Source organism: Lissotriton helveticus, chromosome 8 (assembly GCF_964261635.1).
Source record: "Lissotriton helveticus chromosome 8, aLisHel1.1, whole genome shotgun sequence".
NCBI classification, from domain to species: Eukaryota; Metazoa; Chordata; class Amphibia; order Caudata; family Salamandridae; genus Lissotriton; species Lissotriton helveticus.
In genome coordinates this window covers 211,831,874-211,841,462 of record NC_136069.1, presented here as the reverse complement: position 1 = coordinate 211,841,462, position 9,589 = coordinate 211,831,874, and positions in this window count along the sequence as shown.

Below are 9,589 nucleotides of genomic sequence, written 5' to 3'. Positions count from 1 at the left end.
CGGGCTCAACGCAGTCACCAGAACCGATGCTCATCCCATCCCCCGAGCCGACGAGCTTATCGATCGCCTCGGGGCTGCTCGCTTCCTTAGCACGTTCGACCTGACCAGTGGATACTGGCAGATCGCCCTCACCGAGGGAGCTAGGGAAAGGTCCGCTTTTTCCACCCCGGATGGTCACTACCATTTCCGGGTGATGCCCTTCGGGATGAAGAACGCCCCCGCCACCTTCCAGAGACTGGTGAACCAGGTACTGGCTGGATTGGAGGAGTTCAGCGCTGCGTATCTGGACGATATCACCGTGTACAGTTCCCACTGGCCCGAGCACCTCCAGCACCTCTGGGCGGTGCTGACGGCCCTGAGAAGGGCCGGTCTCACCATTAAGGCAAGCAAGTGCCAGATCGGACAAGGGTCCATAATCTACCTCGGGCACCAGGTCGGAAGCGGCCTCGTAGCCCCCCTCCAGCCCAAGATCGATGCCATCGTGGCCTGGGAGGCCCCCATGACCCAGACGGAAGTGCGGGCGTTTCTAGGGCTCACGGGATACTACCGCCGGTTCATCAAGAGTTACGGCAGCATCGTAGCCCCCCTCACGGAGTTAACCTCCAAAAACCAGCCGAAGAAAGTCAGCTGGACCTCCGCCTGCCAAGAGGCGTTCGAAACTTTAAAAGACGCCATGTGCACTGCCCCCATCCTACAGGCCCCCGACTACTCACGAGAGTTTGTAGTCCAGACGGACGCGTCCGAGCATGGCATCGGAGCAGTCCTGTCCCAGGTGAACGAGAACGGCCTAGACCAACCAGTGGCATTCATTAGCCGGAGGCTACTCCCTCGAGAACAAAGGTGGAGCACCATCGAGCGGGAGGCCTTCACGGTAGTTTGGGCCCTGAAGAAGCTGAGGCCCTACCTGTTCGGTACTCACTTCCGGGTCCAGACCGACCACCGACCTCTCCGGTGGCTAATGCAGATGAGAGGGGAGAATCCCAAATTGCTGCGCTGGTCCATCTCCCTCCAGGGGATGGACTTCACTGTCGAACACCGGCCGGGCTCTGACCACGCCAACGCTGACGGCCTGTCCCGATTCTTCCGCCTCAGCGAAGAGAACCCCCAAGAGGATTGGTAGTTCTCCCCGCCTTCAGCTGGGGGGGACGCGTGTTGGACCCGGCCTCGTGGCGTGGTTCACCTCTGTCCCTCCACACCCTGTGAGGGTAGGCCTGTACCCCGAGTCCCCTGCGCGGCCACCCCGTTAGTGTAGCCTGCAACCCGAGCCTGGTCGTCCTACCCAGTGACGCCTAGATCCCCCGAGAACCTTGACCAGGCCGGCCTTTCCCGCTCCTCGCCCGGCTCCGAGCGCCTAACCATACCTGCCCCACAAGGCCCGGACGCCATCTTCCCTTCCCAACATCCCTGTCTCCCCGGGCCTAGCGTGACCCCGGCCCCCAGCGAAGCCCAGACTCCAAAGGCGCGCCAGTCCCGGCTGGGGGGTAAAGGGCTCCCGAGTGAGATAAGCCAGGGAGTTTCGATGGCACCTCCGGCCTCCCCTGAGGGGCTGGTTTCTGTCACACCTTTGGCCCTCCCCTGTGGGCCAGGTTCAATCACCCCTCTGGCCTCCCCGAGGGCTGGCTCCAGACCCGCTGGGCGTCTGGGAATTCCCGGACCCATCTTTCAAAGGGATCAAAGAGCCAACCGCCGGACCTCGCCAACGACCAGCCCCCAGGGCCGGAGACCTCTGCCTGCGAGGGTCCGGAGATCAAAGAGTAGAAGGACTATAACTGGGGCCGCCTGATAACTAGCGGGCAGTTGTATCTTGGACCTGAAGCCTGCTGATCTGATCGCGGCTGACCCTAAGAAGACTCATCTGGAACCTCTGAGCCCTGCTGACGCTGTCGCGGCTCCTTCTTCGCCTTAAGGAACTGAACCATCGGAGCCCTGCTGACGCTGTCGCGGCTCGATCTCTAAGACCACCGGAGCCCTGCTGACGCTGTCGCGGCTCGACCACTAAGACCATCGGAGCCCTGCTGACGCTGTCGCGGCTCGATCTCTAAGACCACCGGAGCCCTGCTGACGCTGTCGCGGCTCGACCTCTAAGACCATCGGAGCCCTGCTGACGCTGTCGCGGCTCGACCTCTAAGACCATCCGAGCCCTGCTGACGCTCTCGCGGCTCGACCTCTAAGACCATTCGAGCCCTGCTGACCTCGTCGCGGCTCGAGGAGTACTCTGGTCCGGCTGGACCAGCGAGACCACCATCACGACCGAGCCGACTCGACGAAGGTGAGGCAACCAGTACGACCACCATCCCGTACCCCCCCGGCTCGAGGATTGAGAGCTGTGCGTAGGGTACGCCTCGTACTGACCCAGAGACTAAAAGACTGTCCCGCTTCCCTCTTCCCGAATCCTCAGAGCCTTTGTGGTCCTGTGGCCACTGTGTATATAAGAGTGCTTTCTTCGTTATTTGCTTATATAAAGAACTTGTTACTAGAATCCAACGGTGTAGTGTCTGTTCGTAGTGTGGTGTGAGCTCAGTGTGTACGATCCCAGACCCAAAGTCCTCCCCGGTGAGGACCTCACAATCAAGACTCGGCAAGTTCCGTGGGAGAGGTGGATCTTGGGGTGTCTGGGTGAGCACAACCTGGCCCTCGGAGATTGCCCCTTCTAACACTCACCACATTGCCTGAGAAGGATTGTGCCATCGATCTTTCCCTTTTGAAGACGGGCGGGCTCAAGCAGAAGCTTTTCCGCATTGCGCGAGGGTCATGAGCCTCCGGATAATTTCAGGTTGTTTGCCAGGTGACTAGGGGAGGACATATGCAAGGCTTTATGCGTGATGCAGGCAGTTTTGTAGATCGATCTTGCCTCGATCGGAAGCCATCGAAGAGAGGACAGGATAGGAGTGACGTGGTCACTTCGTTTACACCCTGTAATGAAGCGAGCTGCTGAATGGAGGATGAATTTGAGAGGGGAGAGGTGAGATTTAGGTAGGCCCGTCAGAAGAGAATTGCAATAATCCAGTCTTGCGAGGACCAGCGATTGTACCAAGGTTTTTAAGTCTTTCTCCTAGTAAAACCAACGGATTCCCCCACAGAAGGCACAACTGGAATCATGCGTTCTTGGCAATAGAGTTGATGTGGGAGATTAGGTTGAGTCTTTTGTCAAGTATGACACCTAGGGATTTAGCACTGTCGACAATGATGGGTTTGTTGTTGAGTAAGTTCAGCTGATCCATCCACGATTGGATGGGAGGAGGTGAGAGAGAGGTAGAAAGGAGGAAGAATTCAGTTTTGGCGGGATTTAGAATAAGTTGGTGAGCTAACAACCAGTTGTGAATGGAGTTGAGAGTAGAGTTGAGAAGTGAGAGATCGTGTGCAGAAGACACCTTGAGGTAGATTTGAGTGTCATCCGCATAAAGATGGTAATGGATCACAGATTTGCTTAGGAGGTTCCCCAATGGTTCCAGGTAGAGATTAAACAAGGTGGGTGCCAGGATAGAACCTTGCGGGACGCCTTGACCTACAGCCAGTGGAGATGAAAGACTGTTTGCTATCTTAATCATTTGGGATCTGTCCGAGAGGAAAGAGGCAAACCATTTCAGCACTGTGCCATCCAATCCCATTCTCTGTTGAACAGTGTCAAAGGCTGCAGAGAGGTCTAGAAGAATCAGAAGACACGATTCCCCAGAGGCGTGTATATGCAGCGCATCATCAATCACTTGCAGATGGGCTGTTTCAGTGCTTCAATTTTGGATGAAGCCAGATTGGAAAACATTGAGGAGATTATTGTCCATAATATATAGGGCAAGTTGTTTCGCAACACATTTTTTGGTGATTTTCGGAAGAAAAGGGAGGTTGGTGATGGGGCGGAAGTTGTTAAGGTCTTTCGCATCAGCTGAGGTTTTTTTTTTAGAAGAGGGGTAACCTGACCTGATTTAAGGGCGACTGGGAAGGAGCCTTGACTGAGGAAGAGATTAGTTAACCTGGTCCAGTAAGAGAGAGTATGGGTGTAGAAATCGATGGCAAAGACGGAAGGGATGGGGGCAGAAGAATGGTTGGATGGTTTGGTTTCGAGGATGCATTTGAGGAGTTCATCTTCCGAGATGACGTCAAAGTGTTGCCAGGTGACTAAGGATTTCCGCTCCTCAAAGGGGGTGGGGTGGGTGACCTGATTCACCAGTGCTTTGACCTGTTCATCAAAGAAAATAGCAAAATCGGCTGCTTTCTTTGTGGAGTCCTCTGGCTTAGAAGTTAGGGGAGAACAGTTCGGGTTTTTGATGAGATCAAAAAGTTTTTGGGTCTGTTTTTGGCTGAGTCGAGGAGGGATCTGAAATGTGATGCTTTTTCGTGGAAGATGTGGTTGTGGTATTTGGATCCTGCTGAACGTAACCGAGAGAGATTGGAGGTGGAAGGAAATTTTCTCCAATGTTTCTCCAGGATTCTAAGGTTTTTCCTTTCATCGTAGAGAGCTTTATTGATCCAAGGTGCTGAGGGGGTGGGTCTTTTCCTTTTGCTTTGGAGTGCAGCTACCTTGTCAATTTCGACAGTTAGGACTGAGAGGCACTGAGAGGTGAGAACATTGACATCCATGTTAGGGTCAAGTCTAGGAAATGACCACATAGCAGAGTCACAATAAGTGTCAAGATCAATGTTTTTAGTGTTGCGGAACCAGGTAGTTGCTCTTTTAGGTTGACCGAGCGTTATAACGTGAGAAAGATGAAAACGGAAGGGAACAAGGAAGTGGTCAGACCAATCTACATGGATAGGGGGAGCAGTAGTCAGCAGGTCTGCTTTGCATATAACAAGATCCGAAATTTAGCCCTTGGAATGAGTGGTTTCCGAGCACTGTTGGAATAGATCGTTAGCTGAGAGAAAGGTGGCAAGCTTGTTGGCAGCCGCGTCTTCGAAAGAGCCCCAATGGAGATTAAGATCACCCAGGAAGATCTGCCTGTCACTTTGAGAAAATTGGTCACAGATGAAGTCAGTGAGTTCCTCCACAAAGGCAGAGCAGTTACCGGGCGGGGGGGGTAGATGGCATGGAATCTAAAGAGTGAGCCATGATGTATTTGCAGTTCTAGGGATAAGCATTTGAATGTACGGAAAAGGATGGTAGGGAAAGCTTTCATTTGAAGGGAATTCCTGAAGATGATAGCGACACCACCCCCAATTTTGTCTGATCTGTTATTTCTGAGGATAGAGTAGTCAGTGGGTACCAGAAGATCAAACAGAGTATGAGAGGAGTCATTAAACCAGGTCCCAGTGAGGAAGAGCATGTCAAGATTCTGGAGGGTGATAATGTCAGAAATGTCCAATTTGTGTTTGATTGCAGATCTGCAGTTGTGGAGCAAGCAGTGCAGTTCTGATGCAACTGTTTTGGTGACTGGGGTGTTAGGGCTGTTAAGTGAGATAGGGATAAGATTCTTGAATGAGGGTGCCCGGTACAAGGGAGGATGGTAGGTTCTGACAGAGAAGATGGTCTGAATAGTGAACTGCGTAGAATTCTTAGGAGAGGAAGGTTGAGGGGGGGTGACGCTGGTGGTCTTGTAGCTGGCTAGTATGTTGGAGATGTCTGTAGAAGACAGACTGTGGTTGGCTTTATTGGGGCGCGGGAGCACGGAACTCCTCGGGAGGATATTAGGGAAGTGGGACAACTTGGCGCTTAAAAGTGAGATGGACGCTACAAGCTGGGAAATAGAAGAAATGAGAGAATCAAGTTTGCTTTCCAGGAAGAGGAGAGCTGAGCACGGAGTGTTGGGTGGCATGATGGATAATGGCGGGAGTGCGGAGGGTGAGTGGGGGACGGGGAGGGGTGGGGAACGGGATAAGGGAGGTGGGGCAGAGGGTGATTGAGGACAGGGAGGGATGGAGGAGTGGGAAACGGGAGGGAGAGCAGGGAGTGAAGGAGGAGGGGGCACGGTGGGGGGACGGGATAAGGGAGGAAGTGCAGAGGGATGGAGAGGAGGGGTGGGGGAATGGGTGGGGATTTGGGGAGCAAGAGTAGAAGGTGGGGAAAGGTGGCGAGCAATAGGAGTGGATGGTAAAACAGTGGTGGGAAGAGAAATATTTGTACTGGTGTTGAACAGAGTGGAGGAGTAGAGATCATTAATAGAAGAAGAAAGTTGAGGAGTAGTAGGGGGTCAGATGAAGGCCAAAGGTAAGGGGATACGGGAGGAGAAGAGGCTGAACAGGGAGGGGAGGACAGGGGGTTAGATGAATGCCAAAGGTACGTGGAGAAGAGAGGAGAAGGTGCTGTACAGGAAGGCAAGGAGTATGGAGAGAAAAGAGAGGATGGTGCTGGACAGGTACTGTAGGTTATGAACGGTGAATGAAGGGAGACAGGTAACAGGTGGAGTGGGGGGGATTGAGCTAGATGGAAACTGAGGGAGTAAGGGACTGCAAGGTCAGAGGGAGAAACGAGGAAGGAATTGTCGAGGAGGGAGACATGGTTGGGAAGCAAAGGAAGAGGGAGGGGAGGTTGAAGAGAGAAGGAAGGTGGAAGAGAATAATTAAGGGGATGGGGACAGGGAAGAGCAGAAAGGGGTGAGGTGAGAGGGGTGAGACATGGTTGGGAAGCAAAGGAAGAGGGAGGGGAGGTTGAAGAGAGAAGGAAGGTGTGAGAGAAGAATTTAGGATACGGGGGACGGGGAAGAGCGGAAAGGGATGAGGTGAGAGGGGGAGGGGAGGGAAGGGGAAGGTAAGGAAAGTTGATCGGTAGACCTGGTTGTAAAACAGGTGGAATAAGAAGGGGGAGGTTGGTTGGAATAGGGGGGAGGTGAGAGCGTTGGTGACTCGGGCAGGTGTAGGGTGGGGAGGGGGAGTGGAAGCCGGAGGCAAAGCAAACGGGATACGGGGAGGAACATATTGGGAAGGGGGAATAGTGGGGAATGAGGGAGCAAAAGTAGGGGGAAATAAAGGGTAGGCCTGTGACTCCCGGGAACGCAGCCTGATGGAGTATCGGGGGGAGAAAGAGAGAAAGGAGAGGTGCTCAAAGAAGAATCTAGGGAGATCATATTTGAATGGGTTGGACGAAGGGAGTGGAAGAGATGGTCAGAGAGAGAGAGACAGGAGTCTGTAGCTTGAATCATGACAGTGCCATTATTGTAAAGTGTAATGGTAAGAGAGCCATTAAAGCTGGCCGAAGGGGTCATTTTTAGCCGCTTTCATGCGGGATAGATGAGGAGGAGGAGACGTTGAAGGCATTGAAGAAGCTGGTGGACCTGGAAGGGATATCGTGAGTGAAAAAAATTAAGTCATTTTTGAGCTTCCTGAGGCACCCATTATGGAATTGATCAACAAAGAGGGAATCGGGGAACTCTTCAATGGTGTTGTGCTTGAACCGTTTTGCTGCTGCTTTGGACAGATTAGAGGGATAAATGACTTTGAAGCAGTTAACTCCCGACTTATTTCGAATGGAAGCCATGATAGGGAGAGGAGGGGCCACTAAGGTAGCGATAGCGCAAAAAAGAAAAATAGGCAGAGGAGGGTGCATATTCCGGAAGTCGAGGGAGGGAAATCCAAAAAGAGTGTGGACAGAGGGCAACTAGAAATGCAGGGCCAGGGACTCTGGTCTAACTCCCCTCTAAACCATCATACCGGTGGGATAGAAGGCTAGCTTGTCTCCAGTGTAAGATGCTCTCCTGTGTGCAACCCAGCCTACTAAATAAGAACCTTTTTCTTGGCTAAATGAATATAGGTAAACCAACATTGGTCTCCTCTGCCCTTCACCTTTCCTGATTGACTATCCCACTCTTGACAGTGCTGCTGTATTTTTTTATTTTTACTCAGTAATCAGTGAAATTTATAGGTTTTGGGTCGCCGTTTAGCTTGGAGGCCCTGAAACACCAACAACAATTCAATATCTTTCAACATTGTTGCTCATACTTTCAGGATGAAGACATAGTGAAGAGATGAGCTGTGCAGCAGCTGTTCTGTATTGTTCTGCGTGTCTTTACAGAGAGGCCGCAGAAGTGAATAACCCCCCTCCCCCCCTTCCCCAGGTTGAGGCAGTTAGGGCCTTCCACTTAGTGGTGCCCGTGGTGCCTTCTGTTACGCTCTTGAAGAGACTGGCTTCTATAGCATATCTTTATGGCACGCATGGCAATATTCAGGAACAGCTCAGAGCTTGATTTGTAGACAATGTTGGGGGGACGCTAATTTCCCCATTATCTTAAACTGGACTCGAAGAGTTTTGAAGCCAGACTAAACTAACAGCATTTTTGGGGCAGGTATTTCGGGAGCCACCCATCTAAATCGGGAGGGTTGACATGTAAGTTATTGCAACCCCGATAAGACAGAAACACTCCTCATCTCAAACAAAGAAGATAACCCTCAAATCATCGAGTGGCTAAAGTCGATCGATGCTCTCAAGGGTAACCTCACGCTAGCCGACTCCGTTAAATCCCTGGGCTTCACCTTAGACCCTAAACTAACCCTGTCAAATCACATTAAGAACTCGGCGAAAAGCGCTTTCTTCAACCTCAGACTTTTGAACAAAATTAAACCTTACATTCCCAACAAGGACCTCAAACTAGCCACGCAATCTCTAGTTCTATCAAGACTGGACTATGGGAACTCAATCCTAACAGGCATCCCCAAATCCCACCTGGCTCCACTAAAAACAACACTTCACGCGGCAGCAAGAATGATCACAGGCTGCAAAAAATATGATCACATCTCCCCGGCTCTCAAAGAACTCGAATGGCTCCCTGTGGAAATGCGAAGTACCTTCAGAACGGCCTGCCTAACCCACAAGGCCCTCCACACCGGCAAACCGGAATACCTGGCTAACAAGCTCAAAAAAGCAGGCCAAGCCAGAAACTTGAGAAGCTCTAATTCCCTGCTGCTCATCCTACCAAAAACCAGAAGGAAAAGAACTGCGGATTGCTCTTTCTCAGGAAATGCCCCCAAAATATGGAACGCCATCCCCCCGCACATCAGAACTCTACCGTCCTATGCAGAATTCAAGAGCCAACTTAAATCCTTGTACCTGATCCGCTCCCTTGGTTATGGATAACTTGGAGCTGCAAACGTCTCAGAATCCATGCGTTATTGTTGAATCCAGTACTGAGAAGCCCTGCTGTCCGAACTTTTCTTCTTTCCAAATTGTCTGTCGCCGATTGCTTTTATTGGGTTTGTTTCATGTTGTTCTCTTTTTCATGCCCACTACTGTGAAGCGCTCTGATACCTTCGGGTCTTGTTAGCGCTATAGAAAACTTCTAAATAATAAAATAAAATAAATAAATAAAATTGCATCAACCAGACTAATCAACTTCTGCAAAACAGAATTATCAAGACTATTTGGTCACTGGCCTGAACGCAACCGACACTTCTCTAGAGTACTCCTGCAGTCTTTGCTCAGTGTGCTTCTCTTCCCTCCTTCATCCTCAAGATCACTTCCGCCTGGCACATTCTGAAAGTGTTGCATTTGAGGATGCACTCTATGGTGTCATCAGCAGTGCATTGCTTGATCCATCTGTGCTGACTCTTCTGGTGCACGTGGTCAAACACATGCAAACAGGTAGACCAGAGGGGATAGGGGGATAGGGGGAGAGGTCCCAAGCAAGGCAGGATGCAACACTGTCTCGAGTGCTCCCTGCTAGAGACT